We start from the raw sequence: 27,492 nt of genomic DNA on the forward strand, positions 1-27,492 counted from the left end.
ACCATGCATAAGCTTCAAACTTTATCAGAATATCAATTGTAAAATATAATCTTCACATCCAAGGGGAATTTCAAATTTGTCCTGCAAAATAGAAGTTCGATGAGGTATTTGATGATTACACTTATATTACTAATGTAGACAACAACATATCCAACTACCACCTTCACAATTTGCAGCATCTGTTCCTTGTTAGGCTTTTCTGGTACCTTGTCCCATCTCAAGACATTAAGAGGAGCATATTTTCCATTCCGTGCAAGAGTACCTAGAAAATGTGCAAAAGTGCTCGTATGCTCCTTATCATTTGGTTGTCCAAATCTATTAAATGAAATTCTTTTGCGAGTTTCTTCTGTTTGGCCCCATACTTTAGGCATAAGAGTAGGCCCTCTCGCTTTTCTTTTCTTTCTTCCACCTAAGATCATGCAAATCAAATGGCAAATATTCTAAACAATGGAGATCACTTTCTAATACCTTAATCAGTGTAATCAAACAACATTCAGCAGATTTTAGTACTTACTGGATATTCCTATGTTAGGTTCAATACTACCCTGAGTGACATGAGCAGTTTGCTGAGATAAAGCTTGAGTATCATTATGTGCCACCTCGCGTTCTAACCTCGCAGTTTGCTGAGATAAAGCTTGAGTATCATTATGTGCTCTTTCATGTGAAGCTTGAGCACTATCACATGCAATCGACTTTCTGGTGGATTGCCTGCTAGATTTGCCACCTCGCGTTCTAACCTGTATAAAAGAGAAAATAATACATGGAGAATAATGTGTACAAGTTCCAAGGAGAAAATAAGCAACAATGTCAAAACCAGATTTACCATTTTCAAGAAGATTAGTAATTGCCGCTAGAACCAAACAAGGAATAAAGGATCGACAAATCAATGAACCTGAAAGAAAGAAGTCATAAAATTTATTATTTTATTGAATATGTACTAGCATCATTGGTACAAATAGAAAAGATAATGACAACATAGATAAGAAATGTACATGTTTATTCACTTACACAATATCAACTATGAAAAGAAATGTAAAGCTCCCCTTCTCAATAAATTATCATGTTATTTGTTGCTGCAGTTCCTCCTACACCTTCCCTAACCCATCTTATTTCCTCATTATCATCGGAGATGTCACCTGTGCAAGTCTCGCTTAGTAAATAATCTTCGACGTCAATTTCTTCTCTTCTGTCCATGTCAAAACAATCCCTAGGAGTCGTTTTGATTACAACATGCCATCCTTTATCAATGGGATCTTCTGCATAAAACACTTGTTGTGCTTGAGAAGCCAATATAAAAGGCTCGCCTGTATTCATTGGTCTACTTAAATTCACAAGTGTGAAACCATTTTCATCCTGCCTTTGCATTCTTCCTTGGCCCACCCAATCACATTTGAATAGTACAACCTTTCTACTCAAAAAGTATTCTAACTCAACAATCTCTTTCAGTACTCCATAATAAGTCACATCTCCAATAACAGGATTTCTGTCATTAACACTTGAGTAACTTGTCGTCTTTGCAATAACAACAACACCACTATTTTGTGTTTTCCTTCTTTGTTCAATCTGCTTAACATGAAATCTAAATCCATTAATAATAAAACCTTTGTACCGTTTGCCAATGAAGTTGGGACCTTGAGCTAAGCTTTTAAGTTCCTCAGAAATTCCCCTTTCATTCACAAAATCCATATTTTGAACCTGTTAGACAAGCACAATAATAAGAAACAATGAATTAACATATACAATTTCTAATATTTTTTGTGCTACTGACACTTACTTGATTGGCAAACCACGAGGCAAAAGTTTCATTGTGAATCCGTTCAATGTCTCTTATACGCAAACGAGGATTTTGATTACGAATCATTTCCCGATGCTCGCTAAACATAAACTGAATTAATCACAAAACTATATATACGCATAAGCTGAATTAATCACAAAAGTTCTCACCTTAAAAATGGTTGAACTATTTCACAATTGAATAACACATATTGATGTGCCCTTTTCATTGTATCTACGTCCCAATTAACAATATTCACTCCTCCAAGATGACGACCAGGATTGACAAATATGGGAAGTTCAACTCTAGTGTCAATATTGCCATCATAATTTCTTGAAGCTCGATTACTCCTTGTCTCAACATCATCTAGGTATCTAGCACAAAAGACCACACATTCTTCCGCAAGATATCCCTCTGCAATAGAACCTTCAGGGTGACTTCGATTACGTACATATGCCTTCAACGTTGACAAATACCTTTCAACGGGATACATCCACCGATAATGCACAGGCCCTGCCAACCTTGCTTCGGTCGCTAAATGGATAGGTAGGTGAACCATAATATCAAAGAAAGAAGGAGGAAAAATCCTTTCCAAATGACAAAGTGTTAGAGCAATCCGCCTCTCTAATTGAATAAGTTCTCGAGCATGAAGAACCTTCAAACATAAACCTCTAAAGAAATTACACAAATCAATTAAAGGTGCTCGCACTTGCTTTGGTAGGACTCTACGAAGAGCTAGAGGAAACAATTGTTGCATCAATATATGGTTATCATGACTCTTCAAACCGAAGATCTTTGGTGGTTTCTTACTTATGCATTTCGATATATTTGATGAATAACCATCCGGGACTTTGATTTGTTTCAGCACACCACAAAAAATATCTTTTTCTGCCCTATTCATCAGAAAACAGGGAGGTGGATAGTAACGCTTACCAGAATCATCTACAACAGGATGTAACTCAGGCCTAATTCCCATTTCCTGCAGGTCTTCACGTGCTTTCGCATGATCTTTTGATTTATCAAGGCCTAGTATGGTTGCAAGAACACTTTCACACACATTACTCTCAATATGCATCACATCAAGATTATGACGCAATATATTTCCTTTCCAATATGGTAACTCAAAAAATATGCTCCGCTACTTCCAATTATAAGGCAAATTTCTATTGTCATTATTTAATCTGCCAAATGTGTGTGTATAACCGTCAAGCTCTCTCAAGACCATATCTCCACTCAATTGTGATGGTGCCTTATCATGTTCTTCAAACCCATTGAATGATCTCTTATCTTTACGAAAATGATGATCACTTGCCAAGAAACGACGATGCCCCATATAACAATGCTTACTGCTATACCTTAACCACCTAGAACATGTGTCCTTATGACAAGAAGGACATGCAAATTCACCCTTAGTACTCCATCTCGACAAATTTGCAAGAGCTGGGAAGTCACTGATTGTCCAGAGCAAAGCTGCACGCATACTGAAATTTCGATTCATCGATGCATCATAAGTATTTACCCCAACCTCCCACAATAATTTCAACTCCTCTATCAAGGGCGCTAAGTATACATCCAGATTGTTCCCGGGCATTGTTGGGCCAGGAATCAACAACGAAAGAAAAAAATATTCTTGCTTCATACACATCCAGGGGGGCAAATTATAAGGTATCAAGACGACAGACCATGTACTGTAATGAACATTTAAAGACCTAAAAGGATTAAAACCATCTGATGTTAAGCCAAGACTGATATTTCTAGCTTCTTCGGCAAAATCTCTATTTCTAAAGTCAAATGTCTTCCATGCAGGAGAATCAGCAGGGTGTCTCATATAACCATCTTCTGTTCGACCTTCCTTATGCCACCTCATGAAAGATGCTGTTTTCGAAGACATGAATAAACGCTGCAATCGGGGAATCAAAGGGAAATGCCTTAAAACCTTAGCAGGAACCTTTTTTCTCTTTTTAGATAAAGGTTCCCCAACTTCATCGCTATCTTTGTCCTCCAAATACCTAGATGTTTTGCAAACATAACATTCCGTATCGTTCTCATGCTCCTTTCTATACAACATGCAGTCGTTTGGACATGCATGGATCTTATTGTAAGAAAGTCCCAAGCCTCCTATCATCTTTTTTGCCTCATAGTATGACTTAGGAAATGTCTCTCCAACAGGAAAAGCATCTTTTATAAATTCAAGCAAATCAGTAAACCCTTTGTTGCTCACTCTATTAAGACACTTTATGTGAAACAACCTAATAATTGCGGATAATTGAGAATACTTCTTACAACCAGGATAAAGCTCCCTTTCAGCATTTTTTAGCAACTCATAAAAACATTTTGCATCATTATTTGGTTCCTCATCTCCTGGAACAGCATCCCCATCATTGTCATCAATGTAATTTTCAGCATGCCCAAAGCAAATTCCATCATGTAAAATCCCATGCATGTCATTGCCATTGTCAAAATTATCTCTCAAATCATAAGTGGGACGAGTAGACGAAGATGCTTCACCATGAACAAACCATCTTGCATACCCATTCAGAAATCCATGATATGTTAAATGATCTTTTGCAGTCACTCTATCTACCCAATCACCAAGTTTGCAATTTTTACACGGACAAACAATTTTTCCATTCACGCTTTCTTTTTCAAATGCAATGTCAAGTAATTTATCCAAACCATTCTCATATTCCTTACTTCCTCTAAACTTATACATCCAACTTCTATCCATGAGCGACAAGTGAGACTTCAACTTTATTACTTGATTCTACAAACATGAGAAGCAAAAAATACAAGAATTACAATTATGGGCAAGAATAATAAGAACAGCATCATATGAGGCAAAACTAAGACATTGATAGCTCCAAACAAATTCATCCAATCGTTAGGTAGAAAACACAAAATATAGAATTTCAATAATAAATGGTAAGCTAGAAAATAACATAATTAGATCTATTGTACAATGAGCAGCATATGGGCTTTAAAATTAACAAGGCAGGATCTTATACACTAGCAAGGCAGGATCTTAACAAGGCAGGATGTTGTACAATGAGCATCATATGTTAGGCAACTCAGTAAATGCTTGAGCAAAGACATTGATAGCTCCAAACAAATTCAACTAGAAGAAAAAAGTAATTAAACAAGGCCAATGAAAGACAAGTTTATCAAGTACCTGCAAAGGATCTTGGAGGTGCTGTGAGAACGGATGATCGGTGCACGGTCATCCACGCCCGCACGATCTCCACGCTCGCACGGTCGCACGGCCGGTGCTGTGAGAACGGATGATCGGTGGTGTGAGGGCGATGGCAAAATCGAGGGTTCGGTTGAGGGAGAACAGGGAAAACGTGAGGCGGGCAGTGAAAGACAACTCGATCTGAAGTTTTCGAGATCGAAAATAACACCAAAGAACAGATCAAAATGATGAACTTGCCTCTGAGTTTAGAGCTTCCGCGAGTTCGATCGGAAGGGCGATGATGAACTTCCTCTGAGTTTAGGGCTTCCGCGAGTTCGATCGGAAGGGCTTCAGCGAGTTCGATCGGAAGGGCGATGGAAACAAGAGGGGTTAAATGCTACTAGGGCGATCGGAAGGGCAACGATGAACCTGAGTTTAGGGCTTGCTGTTGCCTCGATGATCTGTCTCGTCCTGCCTCCAGTCTCCAGTGATCCATCTCGTCCTGCCTCCAGTCTCCAGTGCACGCGAAGCAAAGCAAAGCAAAAGCTTAATATCCGTTAATCGAGGGAAAAGAGTGCCGAAGGAAGGGTGAAAGTAAAAAAGTACTATTGCTTTTTTGCTTTACGCGTTGATCGAGGGAGGCGCTGCTTCCCATGCAAAGCTTAATAGCCATTAGATGAACTCCTGTGGAAATCACATGGTAATTAGCTATCATTCAACAAATTTATAACTAATATTTGTGCTATTTTAGATGTGATAATAAATTTTAGATAACAAATCACATGGGAAATATTAAAATCGCTGGACGAGTTAGGTGTGATAAGAAAATGTGCGAAAATGATAATAAATGTAACAAAAAAATTAATTGGTTTCATCTCTAATTTTAAATGATCATACATAAATGTAACAAAAAAATTAAGTGTCATTATTACAAAAATACCATTCAAATTTTAAGTGCCTCAACAATTATATTTTGATGCATTTTAACTAAAATGCCTCATTAAGTAGTGTCTTCTAAAATTATTTTTCTTGTAGTGATTTCTAAAATAGATTTTAGAGACATTGTCAACGTTACGAAAACCTATCGAGTCACACACAAATAACATTCTATTTTAGAGATGGGTTCATTTTTGTTTGAATAAAGGAACAAGTGAATTCATTGGATGGTCAAGACTTGAGTTTGACTCAATTTGGTTGAATTTGAGTTAGACTCAAATTAAACCAAGTTGATGAATGAAGTTTGATTCATCATACATGATTAATGTGGATTAATCATGCATTGAAGAAGATGAAGTTAAATTCATCATACATGATTAATAAGGATTAATCATGCATTGATAAAAGAATACAAAAAGCCTAAAAAACCTTTGGTATTCATGGTATGAGTATAAAAGAGTTTTTCTTCTAAAAATTCATAAGTTTTGTTCATCTTCTTGCCTTCTTTTCTTCTTGGCCAAGACTCGCCAAAGGGGTTGCTAGCACAACTAAAATTTTCTCTAAAAAGTGAGTGTTCGTGTGGATACGCATAGAGGCATGGACACTTGAACGTGCAAGAGATCCGACAAACTTTGGACGAACGGGATAAGCGAAGGGCACGCTCCAAAGATATTCCCTATTAGATAGGATTTTGTAGAGTTAATCTGCATGAGTTTTCTTTCGCATGGATCGCTCAAGGGATCCTTTTTCCACTGTGATTTATTGTTTATCGCATAGAATTCCCTATAAGGGCATCTCTGACCTCCGTTCTTACTCTCTTCCTTCTCCTTGCAGTTTGACGCTTGGCGGTACGTCAGGGTCTAGTGTCCTCTTCTCAGCTGATCATGGGTACTGCTTCGGTCCGTCAACACACAAGTTAGGTATCTGGCGACTCATCTGGAGGCGATCTCAAGCAGGAACATTGGATTATCACCAGTGAGTTGACCATAAGGAAGCCTCAATTGACAGAGATCTCTTATTTAATTTATGAGTGGTGATACACAATATGAAATCGTAGCATGACACTCACATTGGCAGTGGGTCCCACTGACATGCAATTGTGAGTGTCATGCTACAATTTCATACTACCATTTCATGGTAAGTATCATTTCTCTTAATTTATTTACTAGCAATTCTCAAGATCGATCATTGAGAGGGTAGATTTGTTCACAAGTATTTGGTTCATTTACAATCCTAAGAGCAACTCTCTAATTGAGCCTTGATGCCCATATCATTTTGTTTCTTCAAATGGGGGATGTTGCAGCCGTGCTTCTTTAATCATAGAATCCTTCTTCAAAAATAAGAGAAAGTGATCTTCAATTTCAAAGCGGACGGGAATAATTATGGATGATCTACTTCGTCTTCTAATTCATGAAGATGAGCGTGCCCACATATATAGATCGTGAACAAAAAGGATGCAATGCGTGAACATGACTCTCTATGAGATCCTCTTTCATGCATATCGTCACATGCATGGACGTTCATAACAAATTGAGAGGAAGCTTCCTATAGCACATTAGGGAAGAAAATTTCTGTGAGGATCTATCTAGGAAAGTTGGTGAAAAAAAGGAGGTAGAAAAATTGCATAACTTGGCAATGAGGGATTCAAGTAGCAAACTATGGTAAGGAGATGAGAGGTAAGATATGCATGAGGAAGAGATGTGGCGGTCAAAAAGGATAAGGATTGTGTCCATGGAAAGAATGTTGAGGAGCATTGTTTAAAATTTTAACTCGTGTCAGAGTTTTATATTGTTTCTTTTAATTACGATTACGATGAATTAAATATTTATTTTTGTTCGCTACAAATAAAATAAACGAATCTAGTGCTATACTTTAATTTTTGGAACTGTGATTCAAAGGAAAGAAACCGTGGAGTTGAAATAACTCACTCAGAACACCTTTTAAAAGATTACGTGGTACTATTGGGTCGAATAAACCTTTTTCGAATAAATACTCAGATGTTTGTGAACCCTCGGGTACTGTCGTATTCAATGTTTGTTCAATTACTCTTTTACCCGCAAATGCAATGGTTGCATTAGGTTCAGCAATAATGATATCTCCTAACATAGCAAAACTGGCTGTTACTCCACCGGTTGTAGGATCTGTAAGAATTGCTACATAGAATAACTTTTTATCTAATTGATAATTATATAAAAGTCGACTGATGTAGCAGAGTTATAAAAGAAGTCTGCACGAAAACAACTCAAGGATTTTGCCATTCTTTAGTGCTTCTTCTGAGAACTTGTTTGTTCTCTATTCTCTGCTTTCTTCCTCTCCTCTCAAACACTATTTCATATCATTCTTGAGGAGATCAAAAGAGTTGTAAAGGTTTCTCCGCCTTCGAGGTTTTCGAGAAGGAGAAGATTCATAGTGCATCGGGTGTGTGCGTGCGTGTGGATCCTTGGATTAGTCACCTCTGCGGAGGTGGATACCAAGTAAACAAACCGGGTTAGCGTTGATCTCTTGTTTTCTCTTTTATATTTTTGCTTCCGCTAATTTCTGTGAAGAGAAAGATCAAGAAAAATCGAGAAACGCTATTCACCCCCTCTAGCGAACCAACCGATCCTAACAGGAATGAGATAGTCGAGTGACAATAGGTCGAGAAACATTGAAATGCAACATTGATGGTAATTGGAGGAAGATGAACTAAGATAAGCTCTTCAGTGAGTTGTGAGAGTTGAACGATTTTTATTTTTGGGTTAAGGTAACACTTGATTTAGATGAAGACGCAATCATTATGATGATCATAATCGAGGCTCCAACCTACTAAAAGGTGTCTCCATTCAACTAGTGAGATGAGTTGACTCAAACTTGATGGTTAGTGAACAAAATATTTATATTTCGAACCAAGTTGCATGTCCAATCAACTAGCATATGGGAATAATCAAACGATTCCCTACATAGTTAAAAAAAAAAGAAGATGACTATTGATCATGTAGAAAAAAATTACAACTCTCAATGGCAGAAATAGCTAGGTTGATCAATTGATTGAAGTTCAGTTATGGCCCGTTGACTAAAATGCAACTAGTGAACTGATAGATGATAAAACAAAGCTTTAAGATTGATGTATCTTGAGCAATATTTCAATAAGCCTTAAGTTTTTATAACTTAGTTTTATAAGCCTTTTATCTTCTTATAAGAAATTTGTAAAAGGTTGTTTCCTTTTTAGAAGATATTTGAGAAAGAAAAAATATAGTAAAAATTCAAAATGACTCCATGAAATCGTAGGGCGTGAAATAGAAATAAGAATGAAAATTTCAAACCATCTTATATGAGATTTGTTAATATTGTCTTGCATATATTTTATTTTTATAGTTTATAATCAAATTTGATTGCATTAGCACGAATAAAAAAATTTATTTGTGTGCCAAATATTACTCACCTCTCAAACCGTTGGTCTACCCTAGAAATAAATAAGAGTATTTATATATGAATTTAGAGTAATTTAAGTTTCTATAATGATAAGAAAGACACTTTTGACAATTCTATTAAAATAGGTAATCTTTTAATTGTTATTCTTTCTTTCTTTTTTATTATTTAAGAATATATTAAATCTAATTCGGCTAAGTTTGGCAGACGGCACGGCAACAGGCTGACGATGTAAACGGAGACATGACGGCGTAACCGCTCGATCTTTATTTTTTCCAAAAGAAGTTAAAAAGTTGCGCATTTGACGACCATCGATTCCATCCAAGGCAGTCCACAGCTTTGCTCAATCTTCAAACCCTCCTTCCTTTCTCCGCTTACCATTGGAATCTGAGCTTCCTCGGTTTCATCTCCCGCGGCACAACCTTCCCCTTCGTGCCACCTCCGCCTCGGAGCTCACGGGTATCGGTTCCTCTTTCGGAGCTCCGGGTATCGGTTCCTCTTTTTTTTTTTTTTAATGTTTCAGTGATATAGTACTATGCGATCTCGACATGATTTTAATCTTTCTGCAAAACTTCCGTTTGATATCAGGAAGTGTGATAGCGCAGAGAATATATCTTTCGATTTGCTATTAGTTTTTTCAGCATATGGAGATTGGTTTTCGGTGGCTGATTGGGCGTTTTTGAGTCTGCATAAGACGGAAGAACCTGAAACGTTCGCTTGTGTTCATGAAATTTCCCTCTTCTTACGGAGTTTTTTTTTTTATTTTATTTTGGTTTCGCCGAGAAGTTTTCGCTGAAGCATGCAAAAAATTTGGCCTTTGATGAGGCGTGATTACGTGCGATATTGAGCTTTTCTTTATTATGATAGGGTAGGCGAAGGGTTTAGTTTGTGCTGGAGTTCTACTGCCTTAATATCTTCAGCTAGTTCTTTGGAAAAGACTAGATTCACGTTTATAGAGAAAAAGGTTCATTGGAAGGAATTTGCAGAGAGAGAGAGAGAGAGAGAGAGCGTGACTCTTATGACGCACTGCGCTCATGAGTTTGGAAAGCTTCCTGATCATCTCCTCATAGAAATTTTTGTCCGCATACCTCTCTGCGAGTGGTCTCGGATTTCATGTGTCAACAAGCACTGGGCTGCAATATTTAGGGGGGAGAGCTTGTGGCAAACCGCGATCATCAAGACCTGGCCTTTTGCTTGCCAGAGGAAACGATGGCCTGGACCTATTCCTCGCGGTTCCAGTAGAAGGTCAGTTCTTTGAAGAAACTAATGGCTCCTTTTTGTTTGTACTTATGATTTGTTTCTTTCGAAGGAGAATTATTGGTCCAATTTGTCAACAATTTCTTCCCTATTAGCTCTTATATGTTCATGATACTATTAATTCCTAAGAACAAAATAATAAACTTATTCCAGACTGTTTTTTTTTTCATTATTGTAGCACATATTTTAGCTTTGTCCAAACAAGTTCATTCTAATTATTAGATTAATTGATAAGGATCTTGGAAACATTGCAAAGACTTGGTTGTATCACAATAAATTATCTCATTTAAGGCTTACTCCTTCATATAAGGATCATCAAGGATCTGTGACTTAGTAATAAGAGATTAGGGAAGCCTTCATTTCATCCTTTGGCACATATGGCAAGCACATCCTGTGCTTGTACAGTTGGCTCTTGTTTCATCAATATAGATCGACCTAAGCTTTGATTTATAGCCATGCTGATGGTTCATTCACTCCAAAAGGACCAAGGAATCACACATATGAGTGAAGCTCACTCCCATGTATAAGAAAAAGGACTTCAACACAAAAATTTCAATAAAGGAGCCTTGCTTGCCTTTGGAAACACATCTTGCAAAAAACTTGGATGACTCCCTTGCATGCCACATAGTAGTACACAGATTCACCTCAAGAAAGATCTGAGAACCTAGATACATCTATGTGCTAGACCACCATAGTTGAGCTGCGTAACCTTGTTTGGGAGGAAAGGAAGGTTAAAAGGAAAGGATTTGAAACTAAAGGCCAAGCTATGATACCATCCGGCCCGTGTAGACCACCACAGTGATGCGGAGAGGCGGACCCGGTAGAGTGGGAGGTGGGCGGAGGCGCCGCGGCCGGCGGAGCAGGAGCAGGAGAGGCGGACCCGGTAGAGTGGGCAGTGGTGGAGCCGGCAGGGTGGAGGCGGGGTCGCGGTGGCGCTCGCGCATGGCTTGGGTAGAATTGGAATAAACATTGCGTCCCCTTCCTTACACCCCGATTTGGGGTGTAAGAATTTGTGGCTATTCATGGGTATGGAAGGGGAACACTCCCCCTTCTTCCCCTTCCCCTCCCTACCTCACCCCATCCCAAACAGAGGTAAATTTTTTTTTTCCCCTTCCTTACCTTTCCCTCCCTCTCCCTCACCTCCTCCCAAACAGAGGCTTAGACTTGGGTACATGTGATAAAATGTTCAAGGGCATCTAGACTTGACAAGATCTCAAAATCTATATATTGGACGTTCAGTAGAACACCTATAAAAAGGTTCTTTACATGATTACACCTGGGTTCTCTATTATTGTTTTTTCATTTTCTGAAACATATGCTTTTTAGTTCCATTTTACTTTATCATAACTAATTTCTGAACATTAGTTATGATTATTTTGGCCCTCTATAAATTTACAAATTGGATAAATAGATATGATTTAAATTACCTATCCCATAAATAACTCACTATGCTTTATGTTGCAACTAGATGCACTAACATTTTTTATTGCAATCATAAACATGAACTTTTGTAATTGTTACAATTGATTCCATCCATAAGATCAACTCAATGTACCTATTGGAAAATTGACTGGTCCATGGGACAATATTTTTAATCATTTTTAAGTTTCTTACCAATGAAAAAATTGTATCCAATTTGCACATGGAGCATAAGGGAAGTAGGTAATATACCCATTCATTGAAGAAGTGATATCTAAAATCTTCCCTTAGTTTTGTATTCACTGTGGAATACTTATTTTCTTATATGATCTTTTTTCTCCTCCTTTTAAATTATTTTTCAATCTTAAGTGAGTTAGATTTTTTAATCATCATTGCCAAGACCTATTTACAGGAAGATTGACTCTGCTTCTTGTTGATTACATCATCTGTGAAGGCAGTGATAGCTGCATCAATCATCTTGGTTTAGTAGCATAAAAAATGGGTGGTACAGATTGTGTTCATTTGAAGCAAGTCCAGTAGCCAATTTATATAGTAGTAGAAAACTAAAATTTAAATCAGGAACAGAAAGATACATTGGCTTTAGATAATTTGCTGAAAGTTTTTAAAAGGGCAGAAATATTTTGTTTACTTTTGAAATCTTTTTGAGTAATTTAGGTGCAGCGATAATGTAATTTTTTTTCTATCTTCTTAAAGAGGTATTTGTGCTTGTAGATGTAATTCTATTGTCCTTTTTTAGACTACAAGAATAAAAAATTATCTGCATTTATTCTAACAAAATTTACTATTTTGTCCTATCTTCTTGATTAAACAGGAGATATGAAGCACTGTATGCAAGCAAACACTTCATGTCCTCTAATGGTGAAAGTAGATGAACTATTAGGTCACACTTATTTGTATTTGAAGGAGCAGCTTGAGCTATCAATGATGCCACCTCCTTCTAGCATACTTCATGGAACCATGATTGGTGGGTTCTTGATCTAGTGTCTCTGTTTAATACTTTACATAAAATACTTGTAGACTAACTGAGCAACCAAAAAATGATTTGTCAATTGGGATAATGGCTTCAAAGAGTTAAAGGGGCATAAGTTTTTGCCCTTTATCAAGAGATAAGATGTCTTTAGTTGATTGAATAGTCTTTTCGTCTTCTTTTTCTCTCATGTTAGTTTGACAATAAGAAATTCTATTGCAAATCCTAGATATGATAAGAAAATCTTAAGTTGCCGAGGTTGTTCTTAGTCATGGATCCTTGCTTCTTATCCATTGTGACTCTGATAATGTAAGATACTTGTCTTTAGTTGCCAGCTTTGATATTAATGCCAAATTAATGACCTTGGAGCTAGTTAATGCACATGCTAAGAAATAGTTGATGGATCTTAATTGAGCCAGTATATGTTATCAATAAATTCAGTAGAATGAAAGCATCAGATATGATTTATGTCTTGCTGATATACTAATCACATAAACCACCATATAATATTACTATATCAGAAAAAGCAAGAAGGGTTCATCCTATCCAATATCCACCAATAATATATGAATTTCCAAGTCCATGTTCCTAAACTAAGGGGGAAAGGATATAAACTTCTTCTTCCTGCAAAATTAGCAACTGTAATCTCTTAAGTGATTATTTGATGAATGCTATTTGTTGATTGTTATTTGATGGCCTTTAGGCTTTAAGACTCTGCAGATTGCTCATGTGTGCAAGATTTCATGTCTTCATGTTCTATCTTCACAGTTTGGTCATCACTACATAGGATTTTGCTTTGTAGCTGAAAATCCAAAGTGTTCAAAAGAGGGCGAAAAATCTCCTTGTCATATATAAGCATCTCAAGTACTTAACTAATTTAATTGAACTTGGAAGTGTATTTGGTCCATTCAATACTTAATTTCATGAAATTTACAAAATTAACTTTCATTCGTAGTTTCTACTTTCTACTTTCTACTTTCTACTTTCTACTACACATTACCAGTGAACAAATCCACAAAATTGTTGAACTACTAGAGCTTATCTTGTTGAGCCTCTTTTCTCTTGCTAACCTTTATCTCCTTCCTCATCAAATAATGCCACTGTCTAATCTGTATCATCTATTTTTAGGTCATGTGGTTATGTGACTAATCACAAAGTTCCTCTTCTCCTGTCAGATCAATTTATCGCCTGTGGGAAGTCAATAGACAAGGCCCATGAACTTTCTTCAGAGGTTTGGCTCTCAGTCATCAATAATCTTGAAGAGAACAAGCGAACATTTTTGCTGCTAAAACGTCTTGCACAAGAAGGAGAAGTAAATTTTCTTATCACAGTTATTTCGCATTCTATTAGATTTTGGTCTATTCATGGTTCATAGTCATACTGATAGGTAGATGTTAGTTTATTCATGGATTACAGGTATAAAAGAACTATTCTACTTCTTAAGGAATGTTCAAGTGGAGACTCCAACAATAGGGTTTGGAGGTACTTAATCTCTGGAGATGGAATAATTGTGGTGTGCTTTAGGAAGCACTAATAGTGTCTTGGTGGTTTTGTTCTTTCATTTCATTAATGGTACAGTAGGATCATGTTTTAGTGTAGTGGATGCTAGGAAAAGAAGATTAACATGTACACAGTATCATCGACACCACAATTAGCATCACCTTAGTGATCAGATGAACATATTCTTCAGTTTGGCAACATTGCTTTGTATTTGCAGTTGCTTATGCATGACAGTGAAATTAAGTATCTCATCATCATCAAAACTCTTTAATGAATGCTTAATCTACAAACCACATTAAACGATAATACTTCATCAGATGATAAAGTTAATTTGGTGAAGTCCAGGTAATTTGAATGCTTTTACTTCCTTCATTAAGTAGGTAACTAAGTACAAAACTTGTTCTTTCTTTCATGCAGTTCTTTCTTCCATTTCCCTACTCAAGATCTTACAAGGTGTTATGGATGGTATTTGAGAAGCTTTTCACCGACTTCCGCGACTGTTTAAACCCCACAGATTACTATGATGTTCTAGCATGTGCCAAGGCCAGTTTCCAGCCAATTCCCTCCACTTGGCTAGGATACTAGCTCCGGCCAGCATCTGCTACTGTTTGGTGCTGAAAATCTACTTAACTATAGTTGTTGCCCTCGTTGTCATTATACATGCACTGGGTTAGCTCTTGGCCAAAGTGGCCATCTTGTTTCAAGGCTTGTCGATAATGTATCGCATAGATTGGTTAATCTTGTGTTGGAGGTGGAGGGAGAGTGAGCTCTATACATGCTATGAAAATGTAATCTCAATTGTTCTTCTCAGATTGTAATTGTATATGTGATAATTGCCAATACATGAATTAGCCTATAGAAAAATTTTGTCTACTTGCCCAAATGATACCCTATTAATGATAATCCCTCTGGTTGTCATGTCGAAACGATAATCTAAGGTTAAATTTCACCATTCACTACTGTTTTCCCCCCACTATATTACCTTTCTTTTTTCCTTCCCAATTGGGATCATCCTCCTCCTTCTCTGCAGTGTGCTGATAACAATATGGGTTGTTCATGTTTGTGTGATTTTTATTTCTTTCATTTGCATCTCATAGAGAAGTTATTTTTATAGAATTTCTTTCTCATGAATATCATACTGATGGAAATTATAGGTAGATAAGATGCACACTTTTTCTTAAACACAATTTCAAATGATTATTGCACTCGAGCAAGCTTCCACGAACCATTAGACGTAAATAAAATGGAAGCTTATTGAATTGCATGAAGCATCTTTGGAGTCTAAGCTTGTAAAGTGAGAATGATTAAATGCATAGATGACCATATTCAATATAAAGGATGCTGCTAGTCAGTCTTCAAGCGGGAGTTCAAAGGAAATGATATGGTCATTAAGCCAAGGGTGTTGTATCTCATATGAGAAATCAGAAATTATTATAATTTTGAGGGTGAAGTGTTGAATCTTTGATTGGATGTTCATTAATATCCTAACTAGTTTACATTTTCATGATGCATTGATACATTTATCTTATCCAAAAAAAAATTAAACGATGACTAAATATAGACTTGACTACGGTTCAAAATCGACGGATTGACAGTTTAAAAAATATCATCCTTTTAATCTTAACCTTCAAAGGTAGTTACGATTCACTGTTTGGCATCATCAGTTATAGTTCGGTTCATAATTCGCAATAGTTCAAGAATATTATCTTTATTTTAATTTTTTCAAAAAATATTTAAAATATTTATAAATTAAAAAATATAAATAAATAAATATGAGTTTGAACTTATTTAAGTTGCCTATATATCACCTTAGGGTATAGAGGAATTAAAGTCCATATAGTTCACTTACTTTTTTACTTTTATTTCCTTAGAAAATGGTGTGATTATTCATTTTTATTTCTTGTTCCCATAGTAATAGTTCATTCTATATCAAAATCTTCTACCTCGTCCTTTGAAAGATGTATTCCTTGTATTTTATTTAACTTTGTTCAATCATCAAGTAATATTTATGCTTCTAAAAAATTAAAAGACAAAGTAAATTGCCTTTCATTTAATATATTATCTCTAAAATTAAATATTTATTCTATAGCAATGATTGACATTAGATAAGTTAGAATTTTTTTCTATGATAGAGTGAATGTAATAGCTTTGAGTCTTCTATGATTATCATCGTAAAATATTAAAATCCACGTCCCTATGTGCTTCACTGAAATTAAAAAAAAAAGTTGTAAAATAATTCTCATGTTTCTATTTAGAACTTGAGAATCCTCATGAGCATTTCATCTATTCTCGTAATAAAAATTATATTTTCATAAATTTTAAATTACTAGTATTATTAATATTATGTGCTTTAGACACATTACCTTCTAATCTTTATAAATTTATATAAATTATATCTCTAGTATTTTGTACAATAAAAAAAATATTAGAAGAAAAAAATATTTAAATGGAATTAAAATATTATAATACATAACTAATATTTCAAAAAATATCTAATTTTATCTAGGATGTAAAGCAAATATAATAAAATAAATATCAAAAATATAATAAAAAATATTTTTCTCATTTTGCCTCCATTGCTAATATATAGGGAGATAAAAATTTATAATATATTTATTTAAAATTAAAGTTATATTATAAAATTTTATTATAATTAAATGAGAAGTAGAATAATAAATACTCCATATATAGTTGTTTAGTTGTATCATTAAACATTTTTAAAATTCACAAATACTACTATTTATATTTCATTGGTGTTAAAATGGATATACATTGCTTTTATTAGCATTTTGTATAAAAATGAACATAATAATCCTTTATATTGAAATGAACTCTACAATAATCTCTATGTTGAATTTCAACGTATTAGTAATCACGTCTCATCCCATTAATTTTATAAAATATGTCACATTGTTTCATTATACTAAAATGTGACATCAAATAAGAAATAATAATTTTGATTGGTCCAATTTGATTTTATAAAGTTTTTAATTTATCTTAGATGCATAAATTTAAAACATGATCTATATATATATCGAATATGAAAACTAAATCACCAATATTATGTTGACATACAATTTTAAGTTTTTTAAATACTTATAGTATTAGAAGTATAATTATCAAATGATATTAAAATTTTTTTAGAAGTTAATCTATATTCTTTTAAAATTAAGTGCGTCAACTGACATATGTTGTGAGTGATGTGTACTTCATTAGTACTTCATTAAAAATTGATAAACTAATAAATATTTTTGGATTGACTAAGAGTTGTCAATTCAATGATAGGCCACACTCATATATAAATAAGGTTGCTAACGATAACTCTAAATATCATAATATAAAGATATTTTATTATTTAATTTAGTAAAATATTCAATTAATTTTTTTCTATCTAATTTTTTAATTAGATGAGTGAGTGTGATTCGAGGAACACATTTAAGTTAAGTGATTCTTGATAAAAAATCATTTAGACTCAAAATTAAAAAAAAGTCAATAGAAATAAATCTAGTTAATGATTCTTATAATTTAATATTAAAATAAACTAGAATTGGTACCTCCAATAGTTGATAAAAATTTGAACAATTGTATTTGAGACCGTTCAACTCCAATGCAAGATATAGCCAGGATTCAAAACTACTTGAGGTTGGCTGCCAACTATAATTGATATAATAAATTAATTAATTCAAAAATATAAATAAAATAAAAACGTATGTGAATATTAATTTTCTGAAAGCATGAAACAAAAGTATTTAATATTCAATACATTCAAAAATATAGAGCAAAAATATTATTAAAGTTGTGCTCTTTGATTTTTTTCATAGAATCAAACTTATTAATTATTATATCATTATCAATTTTTCAATCAACTCTCCTTCAATATAGATGACCATAGAATCTGTTACAAACTCTTCTTTTATCTTGTTACGAAAAGCTATTTTAATAAGTTTCATAGTTGAAAATGCTTGTTCCATTATTGTTGTAGAAACGGAAAGAGTTAAAACAAGACGAATCAACCTGTCATTTAAATAAATATATTAGATTCAATTTAATTGTAGGTTCTCGATTTATTTGTTTCAACTAATTTTCAATATAATTCAGAAATAATAGATAAATTTTGAAAATTTTCATAACCAACAACATCAAGCTTATAATGATCCAATTGCATTCTCAAGTGGTGCATTTATGCATCGAAATCAAGAGGATAGAATTTTTGACACCGGGTGGGATAGCGATTATTCTGCGGGCAATATTTATTCCTCTAATTAACTGAGAACATCAAAAATTAATCGTTTAAAATCTGTTGATTCAAAAGAATACTAGGAGATAGAAAAATAAACAGCACTGCCAAAAATGTTATTAAACCAAAACTTTCTTAAACCTCAACTAATAAGATGTTTATATAGATTCAAAACTCTTACAAAAAGAAAAGAAATCTTAATAGAAAGGATAAATTCTTAATAGACTCGAAATCCTAAAAACCCTAAACGGACTTAAAATCCTCAAATATTAAAAATAGAAAATTTTAAAACTACTCTAAATACCAAAAATTTTGAAAATAAAAATTATCAAAAATATTAATAAAAATCTTCGGATCCTCCTGCATCAGTCGTCCTAAGTTGAAAAAAACTCGTCCTCGAGTTTAAAGTACTGTTAGGTGGTAGCCCAAAAGGAAGATTCATAATTTCGTCTTGGAACTTAGGTATGTCCTTATAATTGTTGACAAGTAGAAGTGCTTCATTTTTCAACTCAATTGGTTTTTGCCTTGACTTTCTTGAAAGTCTTTTCACTGCTATCAACTCTTCATTGTGATGTGTCAATATATAAACCTCCTCAGCATGATTTCTAGTTGACGAATCCTCAAAAATTCTTTGTCTCGTCCTAAGAGATGGCTGTCCAAAAAATTTCGATAGCATCTCCCCTGTAACAATTCAACTTTCCTGAATACATTTAACATAAGGCCCACACGGACACTTAACAACACAACAAATGTATTAAATCTACTAAACTATATGAAGAAAGACCCACACGACCACAAACCACATATCCAACATATGCATCAAATATAGCAACCACAACAACAACCACTCCACATACAACAATGAAAATTCAAAAGCACACCGGTAGTGCTCACAACAAAATCAAGCGACAAACTCCATAAGTCTACGATACAAAATTTTGCAACAGAATTCTAACAAGATCCATATCCACATAAATATGAACATAAGTCTAAATCATAGCCATGCACAAGAACTCCACAAACCACGTGTCGAAAATAAACTAGAATCATATAACCACATAAAATTCGAAAACCATACGAAGTCACCCAAACTGATACTTCTCCTACTGTGAGATGGGGGCAGTCTGGCAGAACTCCAAGCTTCAAAGTAAATCTCCCTATCTGCTACCTAGGGAAGAATAAAAGAAACCCCAGGACCTGAATATAAAATACTTAGTGGGATACAAGATAGAAGTGCATAACATATAAATAAATAAACAAAGATATCAAAGGATATACAGTCTCTCCAAATGATACATAATGAAAAAGGTCAATACTACATAACAGGTAATAGGAATCATGCAAATGCAATCAATGCATGTAATGTCACATAATGCAATAATCATATATCAAACAAGTGCAACACCCACATGTAAAGATGTAGTAAATAAACTATCAACAAATGTAGTAAAATAATATACCAGCAAATGCATGCACATATGCAACATACATCACAAGCAACATGCATGGTCACTGTCTGCACTCGCCACCCCTAGACACTCACACAATGAACTGGGGCGCACGATAGTACAACTGCACACACTCCAACAATAAACCACTATATATGAGTGGGAAGCGAAAAAAATATCACAGGGGAGCTATCTAGCAACATGGTCACTGTCTGCACTCAATATCCTCAGATACTCACACAATGAACTCGGGCGCACGACAAGAATCAATCACTCCAACAACAGACCAACTACACAAGAGGAGGAGGGGCAGTATCCCAGGAGAGCTATCTAGCTAGTCCTAATCACACCCACACAGTACTATAATGCTCTCACTCCTGTACCACTATCAACAATGGTCTAGTGAGAGCCAACAACAACAATCAACAACACCTACTACTAGCATGTAGATGTTATGATGCATGGCTAGAAGGGCAGAGCAAGGAGGGCTAGGGCACAGATCAGAGGTAAGCTTTATTATGGTGTTGCTAGAAGTAGATCTGAATTCCTAGTTTTAAATTTGGATTGGATTCTTGTCAGTTTGGTGGAGTCCGGTTGATCTATCTTGACCTGTTGGATCGGTTGAAGTAGGGTGGTTATTGTTGAGTGAATGTTCTTGATTTGTTGAATGATCAGTGTTGGATGTTAGGGTTAGGATTAGTTGTTGGCTGTTGGAATCTGTTGTTTGGGAATTTATGGGGCTAGCTGTTGACACTGGTATGGATCTATTAGATTAGAGTTCTGTTGTATTTTGGATTGATCGGTTAAAGAGTTAGGGTTAATGTTAGGTTTGGTTGTGTTATTGGATCTTAATTGGTCCTTAGCATAAGCCAAACTAACAAGTGTTAATTAGGTTAGTTAGGTTAATTAGGTTAGGTTAAATCTGATTAAAACTAAGTAAATAACTTGGTAGCTATTGTAGAACTACTCTCCAATAGAGATTAAGTTCAATATTCTCTCAATGGCTTCTCAAGAACCATTCAAGGAGCATCATTAGTAGATCTACTATATCAAAGAATCTACAGTAGAACCCTCTAAAAAGAGAAAAAAAAGGAATAACATTCATGGAAAAAATAAGATAAATATATATTTTTAATTAATCATGTCACACATACGACAAGACCAATGAGATGAACTACATGGCTAAACACATATGACAAGACCAATGAGACAAATGAATGATAGGGAAACATTTATATATGAGGACTAAAGATGTAAAAAAAAATATTCTAGAATAGAAGATGATATATAGGCAAAAGTTAAAAGAACGTCCCTATTTTTTGAAATCATTAAAGGAGTGCTCTTTTTTAACTTTTATCAAAAGGATACTCACCTTATTAACAACTCATACATAATTATCCAACTACCCTCCAATACACTATTCCCATATATCTTCTGTCTAAATCTTGAATCGATTAGACGTATTGTAGCAGCTATAAAATCGTAGTTGTTATATTATTATAGCAGCTATAGTTTCGTAGCTGCTACAATATATATTTAACATATTAAAAAATATTCATGTTGTAGCAGCTACAATGCGGACTCAATCATATTTACCTACCATTCACGTTGTAGCAACTACAAAATCATAGTTGCTACAATTGTTGTAGCAACTATAGTTTCATAACTACTACAACGCGGATTCGACCTACTCACCTAACATTTAAGTTGTAGTAGCTACAAAATCGTAACTGCTACAACATGTGTAGCAGCTACAGTTTCGTAGCTTCTACAATACATCCCCAGTTCATAATTTAAATAGAAGATATAGATGGGAGACAATAATGAGAATATTGTACTAGAGGATGGTTGGATAATTGTACATGAATTGCTAGTGGGATAGGATGCCCTTTTGATAAAAAAAAAAATCATATAGGGGCGGCCCTTTGATGATTTAGAAAAAATGGAGTGTTTTTTTTATTTTTCCCAAGATATATTGAAAGGGCAAATAAAAGAAAAGAAGATTGGAAATAGTTATCAAAGGTGACCTTGGATTTTATCGATCCAATTGTGCTTCAAATGGTCCGATATGATTTTGGATTTTAATATTTTGATAAAAGATTTAAGTTAGTCTTTGTCTTATGATTTGATATGTGTGTTTAAGTATACAAGGACTTGTAGACATACATATGGAGCTTGAAGAGCTCATGCTTGACAAGGTTGAGTGATGATATAGATGATGGCTTGGCATGACCAAAGTAGCATGCTCAATGCTTAGAGGTCTATAAAGATTAGAAAGGATGGTATGAAACATTAGAGGGACCACAAGACGTGAGCATTAGGGTTGTGGAGTAGCTCTAGAGTATTGACTTGGTGCGACTAAGTTGGCAGTCAATGACTCGAGGTTCATAGAGATCAAAGAAGGATGACATGGAGTATTTGAGGATTCTTCACCAATATTGACTAATGGAAGAATCGACTTGTCAGTTAACTCAAGCTAAAATACCAATGAACAAAATATTTCTATCGAGGGACTAGTTGATTAGTGCATAACAGTCAACTAACAATGGTAACCATTTGATTAATGCTACACTATCAACGGGCGAATTTTCAACTGCTATAGTGGTTTAAATGATTAGAAGTTATGGAGTAGTCAATTGATCAATGAGTTTTAAACTCGAGTAGAGGTCCATAAAAACTAATTTTGTGGAGAATTTTTGGCTAATGTTCTTGGATGGTTTTTTAGTGAGTGTTATTGCATTCCTGATCCATTTTGGACCAAATACACGGACAAAGAAAGCAAGCAAAAGAGAGAATTTCAATTGTAATACATTTTCTTGTATTTCCTTTGTTATTACTTGTATTTGTATTCCCTATGGTATTTGAGCAACTAGTGTTGTAAGAGGTTTATTCAAAGGTATCTGAGAAGAAGGAAGTATAGAAGGTTTGCGAGATTAATCCACCAACTGATCATAGGGCGTGGAGTATGAATCGAAGCTTTCGAACCATGCTATACCTGTTTATCTTGCATTTTTATTTTGAGCTTTATTTGGTTTGTATTCTATTGTGTTAACTCATTATAGACACAAAATTGAAATCAAATTGTGAACTATCATATATTCATCTCCCTCTAGCTGTTTCACCTGTCCTAACAAATAGTATAAGAGTGAGTTGCTTTTTGAGGACTAATCACCAAGGGAGCATGAGTTCCACCGCCCTTTGGATTTGGAGGTTTCAACAATTGGAAAGTAAGAATGGAATTTTTTTTCCAAATGGATTTGGTAAATTGGTTTTCCTTAATAGTTAATTTTGGGGGAAAAAGGGAAAACTCCTCAAGAGGAATAAATGGATGGAAAGAACAAATCCAAAGACATGAGCCATGTAGTAAGGTAATAAAGATTTAATTAATATTATGCTAAATGACATTCTATGCAGAATTGGTGAATATAATGATATATGTGTTGGTGTAGGGAGCACCAGCTGATCAAACCAGGATTTTAATAATGACAAAGGGTTCAAGTTAAGTTTGTGAAGTAGACTAATGAGCTAAACTGAGTATGCAGGTAGCACAAATAAGTCCTAGTTACTGCTAGGCAAAGGAAGTCCTAGTCAAGTGGACTGGATAAGGAAGTCCTGATCAGGCGGACTAGGCAAGGAAGTCCTAGTCAGGGGAACTAAGCAAGGACATTCTGATCAGGAGGGCTGAGCAAGAAGACTTGGCAGATCAGAACACCAGGCGGAAAAGTCTAAGCGGGTCTGGAGGACCAGACGTCTAGCGGTGAAAGTCTGAGGGGTTGAGGGTCAAAGGCTGAGCAAAAGTCCAATATGTCTGGAGGATCGGGTTGACAAAGGTAAATTCTCTCAAGTGGAGTAAGTGAGGATGCGTTCTCAGGAAGAGAACCGTAAGCGTCGATCTGACCTAAGATTTCACTAGAAATCTAAAAGTCAAGACTAGATAGTTTGCCAAAATTATCAATTTCCTGCTTATATTTGTTTTGGACTAACTTTGTGATGCAGAAAAGGAGAAACAGGAACTTTGGGTTCCAAGTCCCCCCCCCCCTAATCTGAATCCGGACGATCGGACGGTCTAGGCACTCGGAAGCGATCCAGATGCCTCCAGTGAGGCGGATGAGGTGGCAAGTTCCCAGTAGTCAGGACACCTTAGCCTCTAGGCGCTCGAAAAGGCTCCAGGCACCCGGATATAGATAAGGCGTTGCGGAGTCAAAGTTCATCCGGCAACTTCCACGTCAACATCCAGACACCCAAAAGATATCGGGTCAGCATCAGAAGCAGATTGACGGGATGACGTGGAGGTGTCCGAAAGAAGTTCCAAGTGCCTGGATCGACCTGTATATGCAGCTACAAGGGGAAACCCTAGAACACAACATATACGCTACTACGATAATTTTCTGCGTGCGAATAACATATCCGATACATTGTCATAATGTCGAGGAGCTACACCGACTTCTACACTAACCTTCTACTATTTCAGTCAGTAACTTTTACATTTTACTTTGGTACTTAAACTCTTAGGACGGTAAAAGTTTATCATTCCTAACATCCTTTGTAAAAGTGAAAACTCTTTCTTGTAAGAGGGGAGTTTAATAGTGAATTATCCGTCGGAAATGATCAAGGATCGTGGATTTTGAAGTAACAATTTGTGGTTGTAAACTAAGTAAATAAAAGTGTTTAATTTTTTTATTGTCGTTGTATTTCATACTCTGATTTGTATAGGCTTTCTGAATAAGTAAAAAAGCAATGAATGCGCTATACCCCCCCCCCCCCCCCCCCCCTATTCCCCCCCCCTCCTATAGCGCTCAACTCGATTTTATAGCATATGATTTATGAAGCAAATTAATTACACTTCATGAAAATTCTATGCCAGCACAAAAGGAGGGAGAGGTCGAGGAAAAGAGCTAATTGATCCAAGAGAAGAAAATTTTAAAAGTTGAGAAACGTTCAACGTCCAAAGTGGAGGTCGAGGAACCATCTACCTCTTTATCCAAGAGTGAGAAAGAAAGACCCATGAAATCGAAAAAAGAAGGTTCAACCTCTAGGAAGATGAGTCATCCGCCTCATCAAGCCGTGCATAGGAGAGCTCTATCCCTCCAAACAATGAAGAATCCACACATGAAGATACGTCAAAATTAAATTAATAAATATTATACTTTATGCTTTATGTGCAAAGAAAGGGAACATTATCAGAACAAGTGTGCAAGCTCGATAAAAGAAAAAATTCAGATGGCACCTAAGGGGAAGAAAAAAATCAAAAACAGAATCATATACAGAAGGACAAGAAGCATATGATGTGTTTCATTTGTAATGAGAAAGGACATTATTGAAATCAACCATCATGATTTTTTTTTAAAGGACACGAGAGGAAATTCAATTCAAGTAGTGAAATTAAAGGTTCCAATTAAATGCAAATGCATATATTATTACAATACTACGTTTAGAAGATCTTCCATAGATATATTTATTTTGTTGTAATATTTATCTTTCAAAAGTAATGTTGTTAGAAGATAAATAATTGACTATTTATGGTATGATTACACAAATATTTAGAAGGTCATAATAGTCAAAATCTGTGCAAATTGATCTGCGAATTTACTTGTAGTTTGAAAATAAATAGAGTATAATTCACCTGTCCTCGAGGTAATGGTGTAACGGTAGGTCATTTGGGTTGTGACCTTAATGAATAACTAATTGATTTCTATTCTTTCAGCCATCCTTTTATCCCCCTTGAATAACAAAACGGATTAATTGACTATTTATGGCCACCGTATGATTACACATTTATTTAGTGGTCATAATAGTCAAAATCTGTGGATTGAATTTATGAGACTTACTGTAGATTTATCATAAATAGAGTATAATTAATTTTTTCATCAAACTAAAATTTTCAGACACAAAAAAGTATCAATTCTAGTTAATGCTTTAAAATCTCAAAATCCTCATCAGTGTGTTGTATGCACAAAACTAATTACAACTTATCTTAAATTTATTTTTTTTATCAAAATAAATTTTAGATTTTTTTTCAATTCTAAATCAATTATATGCCATTTTTTTAATGCAAACTAATTTGTTAATAAATTTGCACTTTTTAAATCACCACCAACCGATTTAACGTGCAATCTCATGTAGTAGTTTTACCTAATTGTTATAGATTTGAAAAAAATTTAAAGGTCGTAAATTATTTTAAAATGTAATAAAAATAAATTTATATAAATTCTAGTACAAATTTTACAAAATAGTATGAGTTATAATTTACAAAATTATCAAATAATGTAAAGTTGAAAAAAAAAAATCAGAAAAGGTAATATTTAAAAAAAATATGTAGATCAAAGTAATATAAAATTTGTAAGTTAAAGAATAAAATATTTTTTAAATAAATAAATAAATAATATAATATAATATATATGATATTTTTGACAAATCTTGTGCAGCAATCTTTGGACAAAATTGGTACATGAATTTAATAGTTTTAGTCACGTGATCACTTTGAAAAATATCAAATGATTACTTGGCAATTTTAGTTAAAATTGAAGGTGTAAATGAGTCGAGTTAAATTTAGCTGTGTCCAACTTATTTATTTACGTAGAAAGCTTGTTCATGCTTGTTATAAATCTTATTAAGTTTGAACCAAACTAAAACTTATTCATAAATATTATTCAAACTTTTAATCGAGCTTAACTATATTGCTATTTTATATATTTTTAAAATTTATACTATTTCTTTATTTTTAATATATTATGAATACTAGATTTAAAAAGAACATAAAAAATTTATAAAATTATTCATGAATATTTTTAATATATACTATTTCTGATACTTAAATTTTATATAAATTAATAAATAAATTTATTTATAAATTATTTTTGAATATTACTCATCTTCATTAGTGTTTAGGTTTATATATTTTATTTATTCTTTTATAATTGAACTAATATAAATAAATTTATCAAATCAAACATCAAATTTGTTCATAAACATACGTACTAAAGACTGATAGAATCCGACAGTCCCTAAAGGGAGTTTGTCTATTTAAATTTAATTATTTTTTAAAAATATATATATTATTTATATTCAAATTTTAATTTAAAATGGTCTTATAGTAATTTTCGTTAAAACTGCTAGGTACTCATTTTGAAAAAGAATGGTAAACACTAATAATCTTTTAGAATATATCTATATATTTAGATTCATAATTTGATTAAAAATAGCAATGATTAAAAATAGGAATGCAATAATTTTGATCGCAATTATTAGATGATTAATTTTAGTCATTTGATTACTCTAAAAACATAAGAAACTCCAACAACTTCATAAAGTGTATTTATGTATTCTGATTTAAAAATTCACTAAAATAATGATCAT

At 34.3% G+C, this 27,492-nt stretch overlaps 2 pseudogenes; one reads left to right on the forward strand and one right to left on the reverse strand.

The window, feature by feature from the left end:
• Positions 1 to 1,047: 1,047 nt before the first annotated feature.
• LOC141822569 (uncharacterized) lies at positions 1,048 to 4,502 on the reverse strand (annotated as a pseudogene).
• Positions 4,503 to 9,562: 5,060 nt separating this feature from the next.
• On the forward strand, positions 9,563 to 15,324 carry LOC141837112 (uncharacterized; annotated as a pseudogene).
• The last annotated feature ends 12,168 nt before the right edge of the window (positions 15,325 to 27,492 follow it).

The sequence above is a fragment of the Curcuma longa genome, chromosome 1 (assembly GCF_044706935.1).
Source record: "Curcuma longa cultivar G26 ecotype Majalengka, Jawa Barat chromosome 1, ITB_CL_G26_1.1, whole genome shotgun sequence".
Lineage (NCBI taxonomy): Eukaryota > Viridiplantae > Streptophyta > Magnoliopsida > Zingiberales > Zingiberaceae > Curcuma > Curcuma longa.